This window comes from Scomber japonicus, chromosome 1 (assembly GCF_027409825.1).
Source record: "Scomber japonicus isolate fScoJap1 chromosome 1, fScoJap1.pri, whole genome shotgun sequence".
NCBI classification, from domain to species: domain Eukaryota; kingdom Metazoa; phylum Chordata; class Actinopteri; order Scombriformes; family Scombridae; genus Scomber; species Scomber japonicus.
This window is the reverse complement of record NC_070578.1, coordinates 1748714-1773202: the sequence shown is the minus strand read 5'-3', so window position 1 is coordinate 1773202 and position 24489 is coordinate 1748714. Positions and strand designations below refer to the sequence as shown.

At 38.9% G+C, this 24489-nt stretch overlaps 1 protein-coding gene and 1 non-coding gene across 2 annotated transcripts in view; one reads left to right on the top strand and one right to left on the bottom strand.

Annotated features, from left to right (window-relative positions):
- The window catches only part of efl1 (elongation factor like GTPase 1), a 124351-nt gene that overhangs the window by 52345 nt on the left and 47517 nt on the right, over positions 1–24489 (top strand). The gene's annotated exons all lie outside the window — the stretch shown is intronic.
- Positions 24311–24413, bottom strand: LOC128364133 (U6 spliceosomal RNA). Its single transcript, XR_008321753.1, has one exon. It is a non-coding gene; the product is annotated as a U6 spliceosomal RNA (small nuclear RNA).

Sequence of the window (24489 nt, the reverse complement as noted above, 5' to 3'; positions counted from 1 at the left end):
TCCTATATGTTTCAAAAATGAAATGAATTGACTTTGAAATTAAAAAGCACTTAAGTGAGGCAGGGTAGCTACACGCCTGCATGTGTGTGTCAATGAGTTCTCTGATGCTCCTGACTCATCCGTCTCCTCCTCGCTCGTCCTTGACACAGTTTCCAGTCCCAGCCGAGCCCTGCTGGGATCCCACAGCCATGAAGCATTCTCCACCTCATCAGTCCTCGGCTCTCCCCTCGGAAATTTATTGACCACCTTTCTCCCTCACCTCCTCTTCTCTCCTTTTTTTTTTTCTTCACTCTCTCTCCATCTGTCTTGGTCTCCCTCACCCTGTCTCTTCCGTCCTGCCTGATCTAGATTTGTGTTGCCTGCCCTTTTCTTCTGAAATGTGTAGTCTGTTTGAGTGAAGACGTAACTGAGGAGAAAAGAGGTAAATGGAGAGAAGGACGAGAATTGGAATTCCTCTTCATTTAAAACCTTTTCTGTTACTCCACATATTTTTTTCTTAGAATTACAGGCAAGATTGTCTGGTTGCCAGCTAGTGGTTGGTTGTTGCTGTGCTTGCTTTTAACTTCTAACAACGTTTTAAATAATAACCTGAAGCTTTCCATCTATTCATCAATAACATTACTGAACCACACATGGGTCGGCTGCGGCTCAGAAAGTAGAGCGATCATTAGGGCTGGGATATATATCGATATTATATCGATATCGTGATATGAGACTAGATATTGTCTTAGATTTAGGATATCGTAATATGTCATCAGTGTCGTCTTTTCCTGCTTTTAAATGTTGCATTACTGTAAAAATGTGTGTTTTCTGAACTTACCAGACTGTTCTAGCTGTTCTGTTATTTACCTTTTATACACTTTGTCATTATATCCACATTACCGATGATCATCTCTACATTATCGTTGCAATATCGATATCGAGGTTTTTTGGTCAAATATATCGTGATACTTGATTTTGTCCATATTGCCCAGCCTGAACTTGACATGTAGTGTAAAAGTGCTTTGAGTGGTCAAAAAGACTATGCTATATAAGTACAGTCCATTTACCATTTACCATCATTTAGTGGGCTCCTAATCAGAACTCTTGAGTCTGCACCTACCCAGTGTAATCTAAACTCCGATAAAGGAATAGGAATAGAGGGGCACTGAGACTTTTTTGTCCTGTTATGGTAATAGAATGGTAACATCTAAGCCATGTATTACAGTCATAGTGATAATGTCTAATATACTCTAATACGTCGGACCTTTAAATCCAATCCTGATCAGAACATAGAGGACCATGAGTATTATGGCCGCTGGTTCAGACCACCAAACACAACTTTGGTATTTTTCTGACTTTGAAATCAGCTTTTCCTCTCAGGCTGGTATTATGGTGCCCAATGTTGCATGCATGGTAAGCTGCTGGGAGAAGGTGGTAAATGGACTGTACTTATGTAGCACTTTCCTAGTCTTTCAACCACTCAAAAGGCTTTTACACTACCTGTAACATTCACACACATTCATACACTGATGGCAGGAGCTACACACAGGGTGCCAACCTCATCAGGAATAAACTAACATTCACAGACACATTCACACACTGTTGGCACAACCATCAGGGTTAAGTATCTCGCCCAAGGACACAGGACGTAGACTGGAGGAGCCGGGAACCAAAGCGCTGATCTTTCCGATTAGTGGGCGACCCGCTCTACCTCCTGAGCCACAGCTGCCCCAAGAAGACACACAAATAGGCAGCGTTTTTGTGGAAAATGGGTCTTAACAGTCTCAGAACTCATCTGTTTCTGGAGCAAAGTCACTCCTGCTCCACTTGGTGATTTTAACAACAAGAGCAAACTAAACACTTGCTGCAATACGGGTTCATAATATAATAATAATAATTATAGATAAGTCATTTCAATTGAACACTCTTTAGCCAAAATCGGCACAGACGATAATGTTTTCTTATATTTGTTTAACGTGGTTAAGCAAAGCATGTGCTGCTTCATACTGTATGAAAAGCTTCTCCTTCACTTCATTAAATTCCCTGCAGCATCTGAAGTCAGCAGGATTGATATGTTGATAAATTCACAGTCTATGAAAAGTGAAGTACCAGAGCGCACATGACTGTTCACTGCGTTTACTTTCATCAAATCAGCTGAAAACGACACCAGAATAACCACACACACCTCTACACACATCAGACTGGTTGCTTATAACTCCATAACTTTCTTTCCATCAAATGTAACTCGCCGTTGTGTAACATTAATTACTAAACTATGTGACCGTTTAATGAGGTGAGACACATTAGAGCGATGGCTGAAATAGCGTCAGTCCAATCATGACTATTACATCATCCAGCGCTGGGTGTCCTCCCACCTTAAAACTCATTCTAGCATCACTGTATCACAGTCAGATTATTAATACTAAATGAGCTCTTCCATATGAAGGAGTCAAAGCAGCTCAGCTCTGCACTGGCCTGAGACTTTATGCTACTGGAAGATTTTAGTCTTGTTACACTGGTATCTGAATTGTGTCAGTAATATGTAATTACAACTGCTGAATTGTAGATTCCTGCTGCAGTGAATGGAGCTGAGTGGTTTGATTTGGTTTCTATGTCAGCCAAAAGTCTTCATTTACCCAGAGTTTGTGGCAAACTAGTCCAAATTATAATAGTCATGAACTAGATGACCTTGTGCAACAGTTTAGATGTGTGTCCTATTAATAATCATGGTATTAGTAGTATTAAGTGTGTATTATAGTCGTTTCAGTGCTGGCTGTGTGTGTGTGAGTGAGTCTGATTGTATGAGTCTAGTCTATCACAAAGACTTCCTCGTTTAACCTTCTGCTTGATCAGTCGGGAAAGCTCCAGAAGCAGGCTGTAGGTGGGTCAGCTGTGAGCAGAGTAAAGTTAGAAAGTCACTGGCCTAAATAGATCATCCAGCAGAGAGAGAGATGTGTGTGTGTGAGGAGAAAGGATGGGGGGGGGGGTCAGCTTCCTCCAGCAGCTGTCTGCAGGCAGGTGGTTGCAGAGCGTGGCAGTACGGCCCTTCAGCTAACCTATATTTCCTGCTTACCCCTGTTCTTTCACCCCTGGACAAGCAGTGACCTGGTCTTAGGCGCTGATCCAGGACCTAGGCTGACCTCATCCCACAGCATCATAAATATGTCAGAGCCATCAGTCATAATAAGCATCTACATGTCTCCCTCTTACTCTCTTGTCTTTTCTATTGTTCAGTATGAGCACTCCTGGCTTCATGCCCTCATTCTTTGTCAGAAGCATGTGGAACAGTCAAGTCGGCAGCATCAACACAGCCAATAGATGGCGTGAGTGAGGAGGGAAAAAGGATGTCCACTTCACTCGAGTAGCTCCAACACTAAACACAAAGAGAGCAGAGGAACAAAGGGTCTAATAGACCCAGATGAAGTTAAACTGAAGAAGGAGTGTGCAGGAGTGTCTTGAAGATGAAAAAAGCCATCTGAATAACCATCTAAATTGAGAACATTAGAAATAATTAAATTTATGTGATGAACTGAATTATCATTGAACGTAAAAAATCATATTACTACTACATACATGTTCAATGTTAAAGCAGTATGACAGAATTATTACACCCCCATCAACTTAGATTTACAAGAGACAGATTTAAAATAAAATAGTAAGTCAAAAACAAAGCAGGAGACAAATCTTGACTTTTAGTTGTTAGTATGGACCAAGTTCTAAAAACACCTCATCTTGCATCTTTTTTCTCCTCCTTGTCTGGTAAATGCTTTCATCTTCCAGACTTCTTGACCCCAGTTTATGACACATACTGTTTTAAATGTTTAATCTCAAATCCCAAACTGAGATTTAAAGGCTCCTCCAGAGGCATTGGGGTCAGGATATCTAGCCTCTGATGCGTAAATTCTTTTGTTAATCTACATCTTGTGAGTCCCCAAACCTTTGTGGAAATGTAAAACTAATACGTTTTTATCTTTATAAAACTAATAATACTAGCAATGTACTAGTTCTACAACTTATTTTACACCTTCTGCATGGCTCATCAGCTGATGAGGGTGCCAACTTTTTGGCTGGGACATGTACTGTAACTTTAACCTAAGTCTGAAAAACACATGGCAGTGATGGACTCGGGCAGTATTTTCAACCAACTTGTGGAGTTAATGTTAGCTCGATTAGTCAAATCTGATCGCAACAGTTGTCATTTCAGCTGGAAGAATGGAGCCCTGCTTTTGTTCTTGTCTGTCTGAACTCAAGAACCAATTGTTTCAAAAATGTTTAAGAATTTAGAAGAGTTTTAAACCTTGACTTTCATAGAAGGTGATAATAGGTGGACCAGCTTACATCATGTGACATGAATAGCAGGAGCAGGCAAAAGAGTCTCATAGGGTGAACCTGGCAGTGTGGATGGCTAGAGAGACCAATGAGAATCTATCAACATAGAAGACGTGGATGATATGGAACAGTGATGATTGGGTTGAGGGGAAAGTCTGAGGGTAAAGGTGTATACTGTAGGTGGTGAATAGCATGAACTGGAAAGCTTTTTAAAAATTGTAAGAGTTGTAGAAGGAAAGATGAAGGAACAGGGAGACTGAATATGTCATCCTGTCAGAAACTGCACAGGTATTGTACTAGAACATAGTGCTTAACAGATGTAATAAAGGGGGGCATGGTTTAGTGAATAGTTAATTCTCCATGATATATTTAACAATCTACCAGAACCTAAAGGGGAAAAGCTTTGAGGCTCATGAGAGAAGAGAGAAAGCTTGACACTTTGACTGTGCAGGTGAACACATTATTAGCAGAGTTTTACACTTAAAGTGGAAATGCTCATCAACCTTATTCAATATTTGTATTTCAGTACCATACAAAACACTGCAAAATGACATAAGAGAAAATCTGCACCAAACTGGTTAAAGTTTTGTAACTACTTTCTACTGAGGTAATGAACATATCTGTGTTCCTGGTAAGAATCATTGCTTTTATCATAGGTCAAAAGACAATAAAAGTCCTCTCACCTCCATTGTATTTGGGTGGAAGTCTGAGCAAAGTTCCAAATATTTCAAAGCATTAGCACATAAAAGAGAAAGCTGTATTCATGGTTAATATCATTAGAATGAATAGAGTGAATATATATATTATTATATTTTATATATATATATATATATATATATATATATATATAATTTTTTTTTTTGTGATTTGGATGAGCTGACCCTTAAGTTAAATTTCAATGCTGTTATGAATGTAAGGTTTGTCTTGGTGAAGCTTGCAGACCCCAACCTGTCAGCTTTCTCTGTTCAGAATATATTTTGTGAGTCATCTGTCTTGCCAGGACTGGGAAAGAAATCTGTGGTCGGGCTGTAAAATGAAAGAAGGCTAAGATCTCTGTGGAGTGCTTTTTTCTTCTTTCTTTTTTTCTTCTTAGACTTAAAATAGCCTTGATTCCCTTTGGTATAATAGCAGAGGAATCGGCAAGGGTCTGATAGTTTGCTGATGTGGAAAATACAGGCATTTTAATAGCACTGAGATTAATGGTACTGGTGTCCTGTATCATTCATGAGGAAAACAGGAAGTTTATCCGGCAGGCCCCATCAGTTCTCCATCTCTGTGCTTTACTTTACATAGACACACACTTGTTAAAGCAGATAAGTGTGTTTTACTTAGAGATGTGATGAAAACTTTGTGTTGGTCATTACTGATGTGTTTAGTCTTCTCAGGCAGGTGGTGCTAATTCAGTTTGTTTGTCTTCTTTCAACCTGAATCTTAAAAACCTCAATTTTCCACATACTTGTTTCTTTTTCACTTACTGATATGTCACCACGTATTCTCAGCAGAAAGACATGGATGTAGAAAATATTCAGCTGAAGCCATATTTCCATTTTGTGTTTAACCCTTACATACTGTTCAGGGCCAATTTGACCCATTAAAAATGTGATTATTTCCCCTATTGTGACCCAGGATAAAAATATATATTTAAAAAAAGGAAATATGTTTGACCCATGTCCATGCAACATTTTAAGAATGTTCATTCTTCACATTTAATATTATTTGTTGAAATAGTAATGATTTTTTATGTAGCATTTGACCATAATATAGTGTCTTTTATATAGTTGTTTTTATCATAAAAACTAAAGAATAAACTCTCTGCTCTCTGAAAGCTTCATTAAGGATAAATCATGTTTATCTGTGACAGATGAGGTCTTTATGAATGATTTGTGGTTCAGGTATAGAGTGGTTTGTATAAACAGTGGTTAAAGTGGGATTTGACAGGTGGGGGAGCCCTAACATTCAGTGTTGCAGCGCAGTAGGGAAAATGATGCAAATGATTGCAAATAACTGTATTCACTTTATTTTGGTTCATTGGTACTATGACATTGAATTTCCGTGTTCACATAATCAGGGAGTGGAATTACGTGAAAAGCAGTCATGAATTTGGCTGAAAAGTTGCAGAATATTGGGAAGTATGACAGTGATGATATTCTACAGTATTTTTCATTTCCTAATTAACAAAATGAACAAGTAACAGAGATCTATGTAATGTATCTTTTTTTTGCAATTTAAAAACACTGTCCTCCTTACACTGCACACATGAACTATATCCTAGGCTACTTCCCAAATGTTCTGATTTCCAATGCAAAATGATGGCTAGATGTATCAAGTGAGTTCACTAAGCTGCAGTCTTGAGTGTTCTGGTTTATCAATACTGTTATGCAGCAATCTAAATCATCCTCAAATCACACAAGAAATCAAAGCATAATCTGTGTCTTAGAAAATCAGTTGTTGGAGAAGTGCTATGTATTGAGGGCACAGGCTTAAAGTACTAACAGACACATGGTAACAGCAGCACACACAGACAGTCACATGGGCAGATCATCATTGCTTTAATTTGGGCTAATCGTTAACGTTTTGCCATTACAATCAAGGTGGTTAGCAGTAAGCAGCCTGGTCAGCGTTCTGCTGCACATAATCTAAAGCAGCTAGCCATTTTAAAATTTAAATTCTTCTTATTCGCCTGTTTGAATTGTTGAATATTACGAAACTTCACCATCGATATCAACTTAACTCAATCCACTTACTTTGGCTTAAAAGCCGTTTCAAACACTAGCAATTTCTCGCGGATTAGATGAGAGAGCCATGCAGGCTGTAATTGAAGGCAGCATTCGAACATGATCTGTAGTCCGCGGTGCTACTGTCAGTTTGAATTGAATTATTTATTTATTTGACTAAGGTGATGGAGCGCAGCTCTGGAGCACTCCGGCCCACTTTAACCCCTGGGTATAGAGACTTATTATATGTAAATACTGTGACAGGTCAAAATATGAACAGTATGTGAGGGTTAGGTACAGCTTCACAGCGCTGTTATTTTTATTATTTATTTGGCAGGAACAGTACACATCAATTAACATTGTAGTTTATGCTGCAATGTTAGAGTTAGCCATGGGGCTAGTTTTTATCTGTAGTCCCAAAGCAGTTCAACAACTTAGCTAAGCACAATAAAAAGGAAAAACAAGAAAGAAAAAATATTGTGAGCATGCTATCATGGCGTTGTTAGCATTTAGCTCAAAGCAGCCTGTGCTTAAGTACAGCTTCACAGCACTGTTAGCACTGTCACTGTGAACATGCTAACACAGTGGCGTTAGCATTTAGCTCAAAGCAGGCTATGTTTAAGTACAGCCTCACAGCACTGTTACTATGAGCATACTATCATTCTGGCATTAGCATTTAGCTCGAAACAGACTATATGTTTAAATACAGCCTCACAGCGCTGTTAGCATTGTTACTGTGGACATGCTAACATGGCGGAGTTAGCATTTAGCTCAAAGCAGATTGTGTTTAAGTACAGCCTCACAGCGCTGTTAGCATAGCTGTAGACTCTGTGGACAACCACAGCTTCCTCCCTACAAGCTTTTATGGCTCTATAACACTTAATGTCCACAGGATCTGGCTGCGTCACATTTGGGCTGCGTTCCTGCTCAGTCATGGCTCTGATGCAGTTTCAGAAGCAGAGCGCCTGCTTCTCAGCAGCCACCCTTCTTATATGGTTTAGAAGTTTTTACGAGCATAAATACATGTTTGTAGATTGTTTAGATGGTAACAGGTGCTCTGTGGCTCTACTTAAATACGAATAACTTTCTCTGTGATCACTTATCTGAATGGCAATACAGTCGATCTCGCAGCACAGCTTCTGTTGACTTGAGTTGTTTTCATTTTGTCATTGATGATCAAAAAATAATGATTTCAGCTGCTGCGCAACAGTTTGGTAATAACTGCTGTTCAACATAGTATTCATGGGCCTCATTTAAATTTCCTCTTGTACCATTCTGAACAGAAATATGTTAATTAGAAAAAAACATATTGTATATTTATAACTATATTTTGCTGCATTAAAACAGTATTTCTGATCACAGAGAGCAGGAGACTGAGCAGAGGTTTACTGTCTCCCTTCCTCTTTATCTCCCTACTCCTTTTTGTCTCTCACTTTCTAAATAAAACAAAATAGTTTTACTGTTTATATGCAATATCTCTTCATAATTATAGGCATTTTTATACATAGGCAAGTTTATTTCATGCACCAGAGAAGCAAGCTTTATGTGTTAAGATACCAGAGCAGCTTGCACATGGCTTGCTCTTCACTGAATATACACACACACACACACACACACACACACACACACACACACACACACAGACCGTTTTTTTTTTACAACATTCAGTTGTTCACTATCACTGGAACCATTAAAAAGAGAGAGAGATGCAGCATCACTGTCCAGAAATCCTAATAGCAGATAGTGGGGACAGCTGAGAGAACCCCCCTCACACCACATAACTCTACCACAGACATTGTTCCCGCCATGCAACTACCATTAATGCTGAGCCCTCCCACCACACTTATGTACTATTCACCTGCCTTCCATCTGGCCATGACCACCAGACTCTGCAGGCTCCTCAATACCCTACTGCCTCCTACATTATTCTCTTTCACTACAGTCTCTGTCTTACAGTTTACACTGTCCTTTTGCACCAATGTCTTGTTTTACAATTGACATTGTCTTTGCATTACTGTCCTATCTTATAGTTTATAGTCCCATTTCCATTAAGGAAGTTCTGGGTAAAACTTTGGAAGCGGGAACTTGGTCCTCTCAATGAAGTGTTTGTGTACACGGCGGTGGAAGCTATGAACGAGAAGAGAAGATGTCTTGTGGCGCTTATTTCGGGACTTTTTGTTGACGTCACCCAATCAGCACTGAGTCGACCTCAAGCCAAATGCTAATTCTAATGCTATGATCTGATCAGTTTATATCCTTATGTTTATCTTTTATGTCTACCTGTTAAACTGTTGCACCAGAGGCTCCTGAGAAACAGAGAGAACAAAGAGAGTCTCAGTCTAAAGATTGTGTGGTCATCTATAGATATAAAGCAGTTAACAAATCAATCTTATATTTTTCTGCAGGCTGGTGCTTAGTTTTGTCCTTCAGGTTATGCTTTGTTAGCCTTCAAAACCTTCAGTTGCACACATTACTACACACATTTCTGGGGAGCTTTCCATTAACTGGAGCAGGTGACTGACAGACTGTTTGATGGCACCACCAGCTCATGCTGTTGTGTGTACTTGTTTTTTTACTCCTCTATGTTAAATGAACTGAGCTGGTGGATTTACTTTGGGCTTTTGATTGTGTGGAGTTGGACTGTTTTTATGCATCATTTGCCACAATCACTCATCAATACAAGGTGAGTTAATTACTTTCATTGATTTTTGTCAGAGTCAACACTGATTGAACCTCCAACCACAAACGACTACTAATCTGCTATATTTCTGGCCACTCATGTTTAGTTTAAGTGACAGGATCACTTAATGTGTGAATTTACTTACAGATTTGAGGTGTGTGTCATTTCCGTCTTCGCACCCCGGATGTAGATTAATGAAGGTAGAAAAGGGGCCTCTTATTTAATGGGTAAAAACACCTACACATACAACAAAAGCTGTGGGCCATGATGTCAGCAGAAGGTTGTGGCTTCTGTTCAGAGTGCAACAATAAAAATAACCAGGTAACAGGTGACTCACTTGTCAGAGTGCAAGTTACAAAACTGTGCTCTGGGTAATTAGGCATATTTGGAGCCTGAAATGTTGGGGGGTTGTGGGAAATTATATATTTCTTTGTGTGGGTTCATGCGTCAAGGTGACTGGTGTGAATTTATGGGCTGATTCGTCCATTACTGTGGAATGCATCACACTCCCTTGACGTACTATATATCAGGCTATGAGCCCATTTCACATCTAACTTAGTCACACACACACACACCACACACACACACACACACACACACACACACACACACACACACACACACACACACACACTAAGTGAATGTAAGCAGATCTTGGTTGAGTCATTAGAAAGGTGTTCAGACAGACAGAGTCACAGAGGAACCTGTCAGACTGCCATCATCTACTGTAGCCCACACGCAATGATAAATGGACTGTACTTATAGTGCTTTTTCTAGACTTTCAACCACTCAAAGCGCTTTTAAAATACAAATCATTCACACACACACATTCATACACTGATGGCAGGGACTACCACACAGGGTGCCAACCGGCTCATCAGGGGAAACTAACATTCAGACACACATTCACACACCATTGATGAAGCCATTGGGAGCAATTTGGGGTGAAGTAGAAACTCACAAAACTCACACAATGAATCAATGGCATATAGGGTCAATGGTAAGCAGACTGTACTTATATAGTCTTTTTGACCACTCAAAGTGCTTTTACACATGTCACATTCACACAACAATTCATACACTGTTGGCGTAGACTTCAGGACCAATTTGGGGTTAAGTATTTTGCCCAAGGACACATAGATGTGTCAACTGAAGTTTTTCAGTTTGTAATCTGATGAGTTGAACAGATAATTGCAATTACATTGCATTTTTCATAGAGGTAGTCTTGATCCAGCCATGTCCTCAATGGCTGTGATGAGTGGACATTCAGGCATTTATTAAAGGATAAGTCTGGCAATTTTCTATATTTTTCATATTTTCCATAAATCTCAAGTACACAGAGCCAAACCGACAATAAAGTGTTACACTGTGCTGTAGAGCTCTGTTATTGTCCTAAAACAATAAAAAAAAAACATATCTATGAGCCACACTGTTGCACTTTGTAAAATGTTCCATTCAGCCCACAGGAAATGATAGTTTGTTTTGAGTGTAATAACAGCGTTAACATTAGAGAGTAAGGAGATCAGCTACTTCTTGTATGATAGACGCCTGTATGCATGCACATTAATGCAGTTCTGTTTACAGACCTTTGCTAGCCTGTTGTGCTACATATAACCTCTTCACTTTAGGCTACTTTGTACATTTCTCAAAGAACAAACAACAACAACAAATTTTGCGATGTGTAACACAACAAACTAGTCAAGCACTATAAACAGAATTGCATTCCCACTCGTGTAGCAGTGTCTATCGTACCTGGAAGTTCTCTCCTGAGTCTGAAAATGTGCTCGCTGATGTTAATCTTTGGAGCTAAAAGAAAGAAAGATGCATGTTATACTTTTCTAGCGCAGATATGTGATATAATATATATAATAGATAAGTGATTATCAATTTTAATATAGTGCCATGATAAATGTACCCTGTGCACCTGTATTGTTTAAAGCAGCATTCTAAGATCTCTTTTTTGTTCTCTTTAGTGGCACCATGTGGTATTACATGATAATTGCACGTGTGTTTTTGGACTTCACTCGACTACACAGTGTTGTGACATCACGCTAGCACAAGCGAATTGAAGAGGGCGTTGCGGTATATTTAACTACTCTCTCAGCAGATCAACCACTGGCTGATGCACATGTCAGTAACTGTGTCATAAGAGCTTTCATCAGCAGGCTATAGGCTCAGTCTCTATTGTGTTACCTCATTCTGTGATATTGACTTTATAGACAATTATTGAAATGAAAATCTGTGAGATTATAACTATAAGTAAAAATAACGAGAAAATGAATAGATCAGAATGAGTCAGATTCTCAGGATTAGTGGGACTGGAACATATACATTTGTTTCTTGAATGTTTTAAATACGTCCACCAACTGTGATCCACCACCAATGTATTTCTCAGGATCACATAGAAGAGTGAAAAGGAAAAAAAAAAAAGATTACTCACAGATGCTGTGTTACAGAGGCAATAGTAATTATCTACAATATATAACGTCATTGTAAATCTGCTGTGTTGGCAGAAAAACCAAGATAACTGTTGCTGATAATCGGTTCTGATTTATAGTCCAGCTCTACTGATACTTCTTCTTCCTCTTCAGTGTCCATATGAAGAAGTCCAGTGTTATCACATACACACTAGAGACTAGGTCATTCTGGAGTAAAGAGACAGGATGTTCAGTAAGTGCAATTTAATGTAAACATGATGACATTTTAGACAAATGTTCCTGCACATCAGGGATTTGACTTTTGGTAGTTATGGAGCTGGTGGAGGAGTGTGGCAAAAGGGGGTGGCAGGCACGGTACTTGCCCATCGAAGTGGGGGCAAGGGGCTTTGCAGGAAGGCTTTGCAGGCTCTGCAAAGCTTATAACCTCCTCAATTGGACACAGAAAAAAGGAAAGTAATCAGACAAGCTTCAGAGGCAGCAGAGAGAGCATCAAGATTGCTGTGGATCAGGAGGGACAAACCGTGGGCTAATGCTTTTTGGACACAGGCTAGGAACTGATCACTCCCGATCAGGTTGCCGGGGTGAGGCTATCTGAATTTGAAAAACCTAAAACACTCTATGACCCCCGGTACTACAGTATCACTGCTGATGTGCCCAAGTGCAATAGATGTGTTATACAACCGTGGTCTCACTTAAAATAGCCAAAGATCCATTGTAAATATGCCAATAAGAAGGTTAACTGCTAACATTAGCTAAATGGTTAAAATAGGTTGAATGGGCCAAAATAATAACTTCCAGAGAGTTGACACTAAAACCTGACAAACCTCTGAGTAATTACATGGCTAACACTCTGACTATAATAATGATTACTCTTTTAACCACTTGTGGTTAGCAGAAACAACTTGTGAGCATAACTCTGACATTGACATTTGAAGTCATGTTTCTAGCCTATTGGCGATTGTAAGTCCAATATTCACTCTCTTTTAGCTCTGTTTTTACTCTCTACCAACTCCTGAGGGAAATATCTGCCTGTTTAGCTTCTAAATACTCCACTATGTTCACCATCTAGTCTACAGCTAACAGTGTCTACTCGCTACTTGGTGCTGAGTGTACAGGAAATGTACCAGCGGATAACCCGATATGCATTTATTAATTTTCTTTTTTTTTAAAAAAGATACCCAACCTGAATAGACTTGACTATAACAAAACCCACCCAAAAAGCAGTTGACCTGAACAGATAGATGTCAGTTCAGGAACCACTTACTCTTTTTTAACCTAACTTTATTTATGACACACACATTTGTTTTGGGCTGATCGGTTATATAGGTTGACATCTAGTGGCTGAATGCCATGTATTGCATCTTTAAGCAAGTGCTGCAATTATTGGATTTTTAAAAACTGTTATTTTTTATGTTGCAACTTTAAAATGATTTGGAGGGGAAAAAAGGATTTAACACACTATATGTCGTGATAAATGTAGTTGTCACATGATGTAAAATTTATTGTGATATCACTTTTAGTCATATCGCCCAGCACTAGTAATATAATAATGTGTGTTACTTGGCCAGTTGTGCAGCTCCTTCTGCCAATGCAGTCACAATATACTCACATGTATGCTCTCTCTCTCACTCTCTCTCTCTCTCTCTCTCTCTCTCTCTCTCTCTCTCTCTCTCTCTCTCGCTCACACACACACACGCACACATACACACACTTGGCTCTCTGGAGCTGAAGTGGGACTTTCCAGTGCGAGGGAATTTCCATAGGATGTTAAAAAGGAGCAGATTTCCGAGGCTCTGGCCTTGTACTTAATAAAACACGATCCGCACAGAACATTTAACAATTTCCAACCCTGCATCGTATTTATTGCTTTTCAATCTGCCAGTTTTCCACTGCTACAGCGATTCTCCAAATGTTTTTTTGTAAGGTGACAAAAAGTAGAACCTAATTCATGCCATACGTCTGGCTCGGTGATGCTTCCTGACAATGACAGGCAGACTTCCTCTATTACATCCATGTGTAAGGCAAAAAGTCAATCCCACTTCCTGCTCCGTCCCAGTCCAAGCCTGAATATCTGAATAAAGCACTTATATGGAAATCAAATAAATTCAGGAGAAACAATGTAACAGGATACACTTTGGAACTTTCCTCCCTTCCAGACGTCAGGCTGGGCTGCGGCTCTGTGGGGTACATATAAACACTCCCCACCCTAAAAAAACTAATGTTTTAATAATCAATCTGAGTTGCCACAAGGATAATTGAATACTTGTCACTCATATCTACATCATAATTATCTCATCACATAAGGGTTCCCCACAGCCAATTACCTGTAGTCTCATTTAACAGTGAATTCTTTAAATATAGAAAACAACACTTTTTAACTGATTAATAATGACTTTTTCTTCATTATCAAATCATCTGCAGATTATTTTATTGATTAATCAATGTATTGTTTACCTGATTAAATGTCAAAAAAATGTTTTCTTCTGGCCATCAGTCCAAAACAACGCGACTTCATTTACTGTTATACTGTATATGACAAAGAAAAACAACATGGAAATTTACAGGAACAATTCACTGATTCTCAAAATAGTTGGCAGTTTTCTTTTAATTGACTAATCAATGAATGGACTAATTATTTAATAATCATTTTTATCATTTACTGTATCTAATGTATCTAATTTTTCTGTTATACGTGATGTGAAATAGTGTTTGTAGTTTATTGCACTGGCCTCTCTTTAGCCCACTGTCCACTCCATTATCACAGTACTGTTCTGGCTAGTTCCTAATACATGGGGCATTTGGTTTACCATTAGTGCAGTCTCTCAGTAGAAATCTTTTTAGCCACATTGGAAGTGTGGCTCTATGGATGGACAGGTTGGTCAATCAGTCTTTGATCCAGATCACAACATCTTAACAGCTATTGGATGAGTTGCCATGCATTTTTTATTCATGCTCCCCAGAGAAACAATCCTACTGTAATTGGCTTATGTGATTCCTGGCTTTTCCTCTGTTATTACCATGATGTTGACATTTTTGTTTTGGAGTGCTTTCACCACTGTTGGGTGGATAACTGAGAATTTTGGTACATTGGTACTTCGGTGATTCTCTGACTTTTCCTGTAGTCAAAACATGTCCATTACTTTGGTTTATGATTAAGTACCAGCAAAACTAATGATATTCCCATCACCCTCAATTTTACTTTGTGTTAAGTGCTAATTAGTAAATGGTAACATGTTAACACTCTTCACTAAGCATTTAATTGAAGACACTGCTGTACTTAGCTGTACTAAGACTGTCACATTGTGTCTACACATTAACAACATACTTAGCAGAGCTTAGCCTGTGTCTACACAGGCTATGTTAAGGTAAAGTATTTTGGAAATGTTCAGAGCCCAATACACAATGACTGTAGTTACATGCATAAACAGAGAAAAATGACTTGACTAAAAATACACTTTGGCACTTCTAATACCAGACTGTGTGGGCTTCTTGTTGACCATTTATCATCTGCATCTGCCAAGTTTGTAATTTTCGTTGTCATTTACAAGAAGGATCAAATCAAGAGAGATCCTTGTTCCCATTCAGTGTATCAAATATATCCTCCTACACATATGTAGGCGCTCTATGGACTCTATGGCTCAGGAGGTAGAGCGGTCATCCACCAATCGAAATATTGGAGGTTCGATTCCCGGCTCCTCCAGTCCACATGTCCATATGTTCTTGGGCAAGATACTGAACCCCAAATTGCTCCCAATGGCTGCACCAATGGTGTGAATGTCAGTTATATAGGTTGGCACCCTGTGTGGTAGCTCTTGTCATCAGTGTATGAATGTGTGTGAATGGATGAATGTGATATGTAGTGTTAAAAATGCTTTGAGTGGTCAAAAGACTAGAAATGTGCTATATAGGTACCATTTACTCTGTACAGATTTGTAGCTTCTGTGCAATTCTGTATTTGCACCAATGTACGAATGTTTCACTGACAATGACAATAGATGATAGTACAGCATAATACTGTTGCAGCCCTTACATTGAATACTGGGCATTGTAAGAAAGGTTTAAGTCATGATGGAGGACTGATCTTTTAAACCAGTGTTGCTTGGTAAATGTTTTGTTATTCATTTTTCTAGGAACTGCTAGTATAAGGTAGTCCTGTTTTGGTTCCACTTACAGAACACAACATTCCAGATAAAGTTGATGACATATAGAATACTTTCCATCTAGTGACTGACTGGTTGTCTTTATTATTTGTCTGTATATGACAAATAATGTAGTGTAACAAAATGAGTGTGGTACTATGAATAATACATTTTTACTAATGAACTGATGCTACAGTGAAAACAACTGATAGAAGTTTCTTACACACTGTGTCCCTGTGTCTCTGTCTTTATACCTCCTCTCCATTTTCATTACCTTGCCTCTTCCCTCATTCCTTTGAGTGTGTTGGGATTCAGTTTTAATGGAGGTTGAAGGGGGAGCGAGGGGGGGGAGGGGGTGAGGGGGGCATAAAGAGGATGGGGGGGGGGGGGGGATCTTTATATAACCAGAGTCACAGCCAACTGTACTTGTGGTTGGAGGAAATGTCTTCAGGCTTGAGTCATCCGCAGCTCTACAGTTGGACATAACCAGGCTTGGTCCCTGGGGTGTTTGTGCATACAGTACGTGTGTGCATGTGTGTGTTTGTGTGCATTCAAGCAGTTCAGTCTTGCCTCAGGTTTACTCAATAGATACTTTTGTACCCATCAGGTTTATTCAAAAGTCTAATAAACTCAAGAATTTAACCATCCTAATTTGAAGCCTTTCAAAATAAGATTTATAGTATCAAAACATTTTAAATTCAGGTATTGGAAGTGTTGCAGTTTCTTCACACACAGTGTCAGATTTCTTTGTTCAGTCTTCAATTAGTCCAGAACAGGATTATAAACTGGATGACTTTCCTGCTAACATTTATCCATGTTTTTATTTTCAGTAGCTATGTTCAGTTGGAAAGAGTTCTGTTTGTTTCTTTATTCTTTTATATTTCCTTTGGGCTTGAATTTCAAATTCCATTTTGTTTTCTAAACCTTTCAGTTACACAAGAGTTACTACTGTGAGCTTCCTGAACCTTTAGTGTGTCACAGTCCAGTCAGTCGGTGTTATGCAACTTTCTGCATCACAGCTTGTTAGTGGTCAGTGCTTGGCTGTAAACGTGGCCCTGGTTCACTTCTGCTGTCCAAGTGGTTAAAAGAATGGAAGAGAATGAGCTTTATTATCATTGTTCAAGACAACCAAATGATAACATACAGGACATGCTGTGTAGAGTCGCTGTGACTGTGGAATAGAAAGGAAAGAAGCATGCTGTTGTATGTGCACTGTTATATCTGATGCATAGTAAATAGAAATCTGGTAACACACTGCTGCCATTGCACAGCGCTTCATTGTCATCATTATTATTATTAACCTCATTAAATGACAGTTACTGATGAAAATGATTATTGATTATAAAGGAGGTTACATCTGAAGTCACACCTTTAAGATTTTGCTCATGTTACTGAATACATATATTGCTGTTTTTAATTCTTTGAAATCAATATTGTTTTTATATTTAGTAAATAAATCATGAAGTGGGCTTATTAGAGCACACATGGGCTTAAATGGAGTCACAGTACCAATTAATCCCTCTTTATTAATCAAATCTCTTTATTTTATATTCATAAATCTACATGAACTAATGAATACATTTTACAATGAGAGATAAATGTTGCTTTATAAGAAATGATCTCTCCTATAAATCATGTCAGTATCCATGAAGAACAGCTGTACACTTACCCTAACAGCTGACAACATTGGTTAGAACATTAGAAAAGTCATCAAATGTAATAAGTTACATTACTTTGAAGAAGTCATTGAAATAGTTACATTACTTATTATATTTTAAATAGAGTAATAGTAATCTGTATACTATTACATTTCCAAAGTAACATTTCTAACCCTGACATACAAACAGACACATCATTCATAGAAAACACATCACTCACACTCTACCAAATCTGCCAAAGGACATTTAAAATGAATGGAATGGATCTGCTCTTCTATTCTAGCAAGCTTTTGCAAATTGTTCCACTTGTGTGCAGCAAAATATTTAAAAGCCAATTTTCTAACCTGATGTTCTTCAGGAAGCAAATCAAATCCTAGGATCTAGTATAGTGTGAAAGTAATCTATAATTGAGAAGACATCGGGTATATGCAGGAAGTTTGCCCAGTAGTGCTTTATAAATCAATAGAATACAGTGTTCTCTTCTCACTGCCAATGATCGCCACCCAACTTCACTTCACTTATGAATCTAACAGCTGAATGATAAACTGAATCTCAAGATTTAAGTATAGGAATTTATTGAATTACGACATTGTGAATCTCTTACCAAACTAAATTAGTCTCACTACATATTGACCAACCAATCAGTCTAAAGCACAGAAAGCCCAGAATTTTAAAAATGCACGTTGAACTTAAAGTCCGTGTAAAGTAAGAATACATACAGTCAAGCCCGAAATTATTCATACCCCTGGCAAATTTTGACTTAAAGTTACTTTTATTCAACCAGCAAGTTGTATTTGACCGGAAGTGACACAGGCGTCTCCAAGAAGATAAAAAGACGATGTACAAAAGGCATCATTGTGGTAAAAAAAATATTTCAGTCAGCTTTTATTTATATTTGAACAAAAAGTGGCATGTCCAAAAGGGGTATGAATAATTTTGGGCTTGACTGTATGTGTTCTGAGTTTGACATACCACAGAAAAGTGTGTTGTTAAACAAATTTGTGTTGCGAAATTTGAATGATTAAAAAAATCGCCAAATATATGAAATTAGGCTTCAAAGTTGTGTAAAACTCAGCCTCTTTCTCTGCTACCAAACGCTGTGGGAGCGGCCGCCGAGTTCACTGAAACCCCGCCCCCTACCAAGTGTCATCTGTCAATCAAAGTCACCACTTCTACCAGAAACATGGACACTATGTCTTTCTGCTGCTAGCTCAGTGACTAGCTCGTCTGCTAGCTCAGTAGACTGTAGTAGTAGTAGTGTGTGCTGAATGTATTTATACCTCTACAGCAGCAGGGGCGGGTTTATGCTAATCAGACCCGCCCACTAAATCCTGAACACAGAAATGTTGAAACACAGTTTGTGAAGCCTAGCTCCACAATTCAAATCTAAATGGTTGAAATGCTTTTTACACTTTTTTAGAAATACATTTATGACCTATTTAATGTGTTTAGAAGAAAATGTCTGAATTCACTTTACACAGTCTTTAAACATACAAAACTAAGCCTGTACAGGAAGTGTAATGTGATATACTTAAATAAAATGCAAATCATTCTATTCATTATTTTCATGATAAACGTTTTATTTTTGCCCTGTAGAATGAAAAGAGTGTCTGTTTGACTTGATTCCTCCTCTGAGTAGCCGCTCTGCCCACTTCTAGTCACATAAATTAAAAGCGTGTGTGTTCTTCACTGCTTTTCATGGATCTGTTTCTCTTGCTTTTACTTTTATTCCCTTCCAGAACATGTCTGTACCTTATGTAAAGCACTTTGAATTGCCTCTGTGTTTCCTTGCCTCGCAATTAAATGTTCATACACACATATTTTATCTTCCCCTCCAGTCATTTTTGAAAAAGTTTTTCGACACATTAAAATACTCTGCTTTGAAGAATAGTTTGTGTCTGATGGTTTTCTACCAAAAAAAAAAAGTTATACATAAAATCCAGAAATTATGAATATGCAAATATTAGAAGAAATATTTTACAAGACTTTTAACTGCAGGACGCTACATGTCTCCTACTTCTCTGAAAGGTTCATTCTCAGTGTTTTTGCACTGGAGGCAAGTTTCTAAGTAAGTGAGTTGCATACAGGACTCTGATTTAAGGTGAGCACTGAGAACATTTCCTCCTTTAGAAGATAAATGTGAAAACAGCCTTTGTGTGTCAAGCTCTGCACCTTCATCATTCTGCACAGTGGTGCGCAGACGGCCAAGTGAAGGAACAATAAGCACCAAACTCACTTATGAGTGGAGATAGTCTTCAACTTTTCTTGGATAATCAGTGTTTTCTTAGTGGCCATTCAGACCAAAATCATCCCTGTGTTAAGTCAGTGCAGGAGGCTGTTATCTGCCAGGAGTGTCCACTTCAATCAAACTTTATTTATATAGCAGCTTTCATACAGGTTAGTGTAGTTCAAATGCAAAAATCGAGACCAATGCACACAAGAGAATTTAAATAAAATAAGTAAATAAATAAGTAAAATAAAAGAGAAAATAAAAAGGGTTTGTTAAAAGTTAGAGTAAACTGTTAAAATAAATTTAAAAGATGAAATAAAAGTAAAATAAAAGATGAAGTTTAATAAAAGCTGGACTAAAACTAGATTAAAAAAGAGATTAAAAGACAAAAGAAACAAATACAATAAGATAAGAAGATCATAGAGTAATATAAAAAAAAGTAGAAAAAAAATAAAAAGATAAATTGATTCAGTTCTTAATGAAAAGCCATGCTGAACAGGTAGGGTCTGAGTTTCCTTTTAAATGTGCACACTTCATTATGTCATTGGCCACTGCAGCATCTTTCTAGATGATGTTATGTTGCATTGAGGCAAAAGTTAATCCAGCTTCACCTGTTTGCTGGACCTTGTGTTTTTTTGTCAGACACCCCTCACTGTGCTGATGGACTGACCTCATTCAAACCAATGAGCAGGCTGCTTTTTTCCCCGCACAGAGCTAATTTCAGTATAAATGCAGCCATGTTTCCAAACTGTTCATGAGTAAGCATCGATTTCACTAGTAGTCCAACTATTAACTGAGACTTTGATGATGTTTTTGGTGATTTCTTGGCTGTAATATAGCAGATAAAGTACACATTTTGGAGATTTACCAGTTAGTATTGTCAACATTTCTCATCACATTGTAAAAAATAGACCAGTAATTAGATGATGATGGATGGCATAGAATAATCTTTATTTTTGGCACACTTGAATATGTACTTTCCAGCACAGATAGACAGTTACTGTATATAGATGATTTGCTGTTCATATTCCTTACATTAATGACAGATTGCTCAGAACACTCTTTAACCCTCCTGTTGTCCTCAGGTCAAGGAAGGACAGGAGGAAGGAAGGAAGGAATGAGGAAGGAAAGGAGTAAGGAGGGAGGGAGGGAGGAAAAGAGGAGGGAAGGAAGTGAAGAAGGAAGGGAGGAAGGAAAGGTGGAAGCAGGGACAGGAAGAAGGAAGGAAAGAATGAGGAAGGAAGGAAAGGAGTAAGGAGGGAGGGATGGAGGAAAAGAGGAAGGAAGTGAAGAAGGAAGGGAGGAAGGAAAGGTGGAAGCAGGGACAGGAGGAAGGAAGGATGGGAGGGGGGAAAGAAGGAAGGAAGTAATGAGGAAGGAATGAAGGAAAGGAGTAAGGAGGGAGGGAGGAAAAGAGGAAGGAAGTAAGGAGAGAAGGAAGGGAGGAAGGAGGGAAAGAGGGAGGAAAAGAGGAAGTGAGGAAGGAAGGGAGGGGGGAAAGAAGGAACGAAGGAAAGGATTAAGGAAGGAGGGAGGAAAAGAGGAAGGAAGTAAGGAGAGAAGGAAGGGAGGAAGGAAGGAAGGGAGGGAGGAAGGAAAAAAGGAAGGAAAGGTGGAGGGAGGGACAGGAGGAAAGAAGGAAGGAAGGAAAGGAGTAAGGAGGGAGGGAGGAAAAGAGGAAGGAATTAGGGGAAAAAGGAAGGGAGGAAGGAAAGGGGGAAGGAGAGAGGAAAAAGGAAGGAAGTGGGGAAGGGAGGAAGGAAGGGAGGAAGGAAAGGTGGAAGGAGGGACAAGAGGAAGGAAGGAATGGAGGAAAGAAGGAATGAATAAGGAAGGGAGGAAGGAAAGGTGGAAGGAGGGACAGCGGGAAGGAAGGAAGGAAGGAAGTGAGGAAAGACATATGGAAGGAGGAGGGAGCAAAGACAGAGGGAGGAAGGAAGGAATGAAGGAACAGTGAAAAGAGATGGGGTCAGTTTGACCCGGGAGGACGACAGGAGGGTTAACTCAAAAACAATGCAATTTTTTTAAGTTTTCACACATAAGAACAAGTATGTCTGTACTTTCATTACTTTCCCTTTCATTTAGATTTTTCACAGCGAATTTGAGAGAAATAGGAAATCATGTACAAATAAGATTTTGTTAGTCTTAAGACTAGATAAGATTATCTTGTCTTAACTTATCAATACAATGTTAAAAATTCTCTACATAATGGACAAAAAGTGTGACCTAATTTGTAATGTTCCTCTTTTTCATTGCCAGTATGGAACCAGGATCATTTGATCTCCCCCTTGTATAGGTGTGGCCTGACATATTTTGAAAGATTTGGAGCACACACACACACCTTCACCCACATGGTCCAAAAGTTCATGCTAGAATAGAATTTTGGTTCCAAGCATTGCCGTTGATGTTGATACAGAAAAACAGCATTGTATCTAACTTATGATTGACTGACATGCTCCTTTAGTGTTGGAGTTATTGCTTCTTTTTGTGGCTACGCTTCTCTCCAAGTCAGATTAAACAGAGTGTGTGATCGCTTGTTCTTCAATGAAACACTGAAAGGAAGCTTTGTTACGACCTGGTGAGAATCATCCAAGCTTGCAACTTCGCCGCTGCACATTTCCCCCTCCGCATCACGTCTGTTGTGCGTTTGCAGCAGGCAGTTGTGGGCTGGTTGGGGTCCTCCGAGTTCATTTTTCTCCTCTTCAATTTTATTGTTCTTTGTTGGATTAGAAAGCCTCTGGGGATCGAGTCACCTTAGAATAATTACAGTGTCAAGTTACACAGGAGGCAGCCAACAATGTCCTGCATCTGCTCCAGCAGTCAGCCAGCACCCAGACTACTAGACTGTGTGTGTGTGTGTGTGTGTGTGTGTGTGTGTGTGTGTGTGTGTGTGTGTGTGTGTGTGTGTGTGTGTGTGTGTGTGTGCAAGCTTTTTACACAACAACACTTTTTTTTTGTTCCAGGCCGGGGGCGTGTGAGAGTGTGAGATAAAGTCTGTCTGTCGGTGTAACAAAGATGGAAATAAGTCGTGAGAATTGAGGGAAAACCTTAAAGGATAGAATTCAGGGTTCTGGTGTTGAATATCTTTACTCATGTGTGTCTCGATTAACATTTTAAAAAAAAAATCACTTTAGAAAGAAGTTGGCTCAGTCAGAAAGTGACAGTGAGAAAAAAGGAATAAAGAGAGGGCTGTGAAGATAGAAGAGAAAGAAAGTCAGAATTACCATGAGTTGAAAGTGAAATTATACTTTAATTAGTCTGAGTCATTCATGAAATATCTAAAGCCAGTTATAACAAATCTGTTTGCTGTTACTTAGATGACTTTCTGAGATGAATTTCTCTTATCCTTGTCTTGCTGTCTTCATACAAACCATATCTTCATAAAAGTGATAGTGATAAAATGTTCCAAAGTCATGATGTTTAGATGAAGGTTCAGACTCAACCTACTAAGTAAAAGGTGTCCATGTTGAACTTGAATGAGGTCAGTCTCAGTAAGATTGATGTGCAGTAGGTGCTAAAAACTGTCCCAGGCTTCTCACTTTTATGTTCTGCAGTTAATCAACGTTCATTCCATAAAATGGCCAAAGGACAAAGTCGATTTCTTGGCTAATGTCTGCTTAGTTTGCCAGCTGGTTGAATTTGTGTTTGCTTTCTGGCTTACTGGCTTGAAAATGACAATGAATGAATTTTTTTCTCGTGTGAAATGAAGTGAAATGTCCTCCCCTCATTCTGAACCAGTCTTAAAGTGATACTCCAATACTTCCTTGTTTTATGAATGAGACAGGTCATAGGTTCAACCAAGTGGACTATGTTTATTTGACCAATCAGTGATGGTCACCCCCCCCCCCCCCCCAAAGTCCCTGTACTTTTGGAAAGTACTAACCCCAGAACAGGGACTTTTTGGGGGACAAACAATCTCTAAATTTAGACTCTGGTCCCTCTGGTGGACATGCATGTAGGACAATTGAGTTCCTCAAAAGGTTCTTAGTTTCTGTGGTCAAGATGTGGCCATAGTTCCTTGTTCCTGAAGTTCAAATGTTCAAATGTTGACAAAAAGTTCCTTAGTTTGTCAAAAGGTTCTTGGTCCCCTGGGGAACTCCCTGCAATGGAAAATCTCTATTTGTACCCAATGGAAAGCAGATGAAAATGTGGAAACACTTAACAGTCATGTGTCATCCTTGTGCCTGTGCTAATCTTTTCTTTATTGATTCTTATTGTTCATGTGTGCTGCATTAGTGAGCACAGCAGTCTTCAGGCACTACTTCCCTTTTAGTCCCTTGTGGGCACAATGACCCATTGACTGTGGTGCGGTCTGGAGG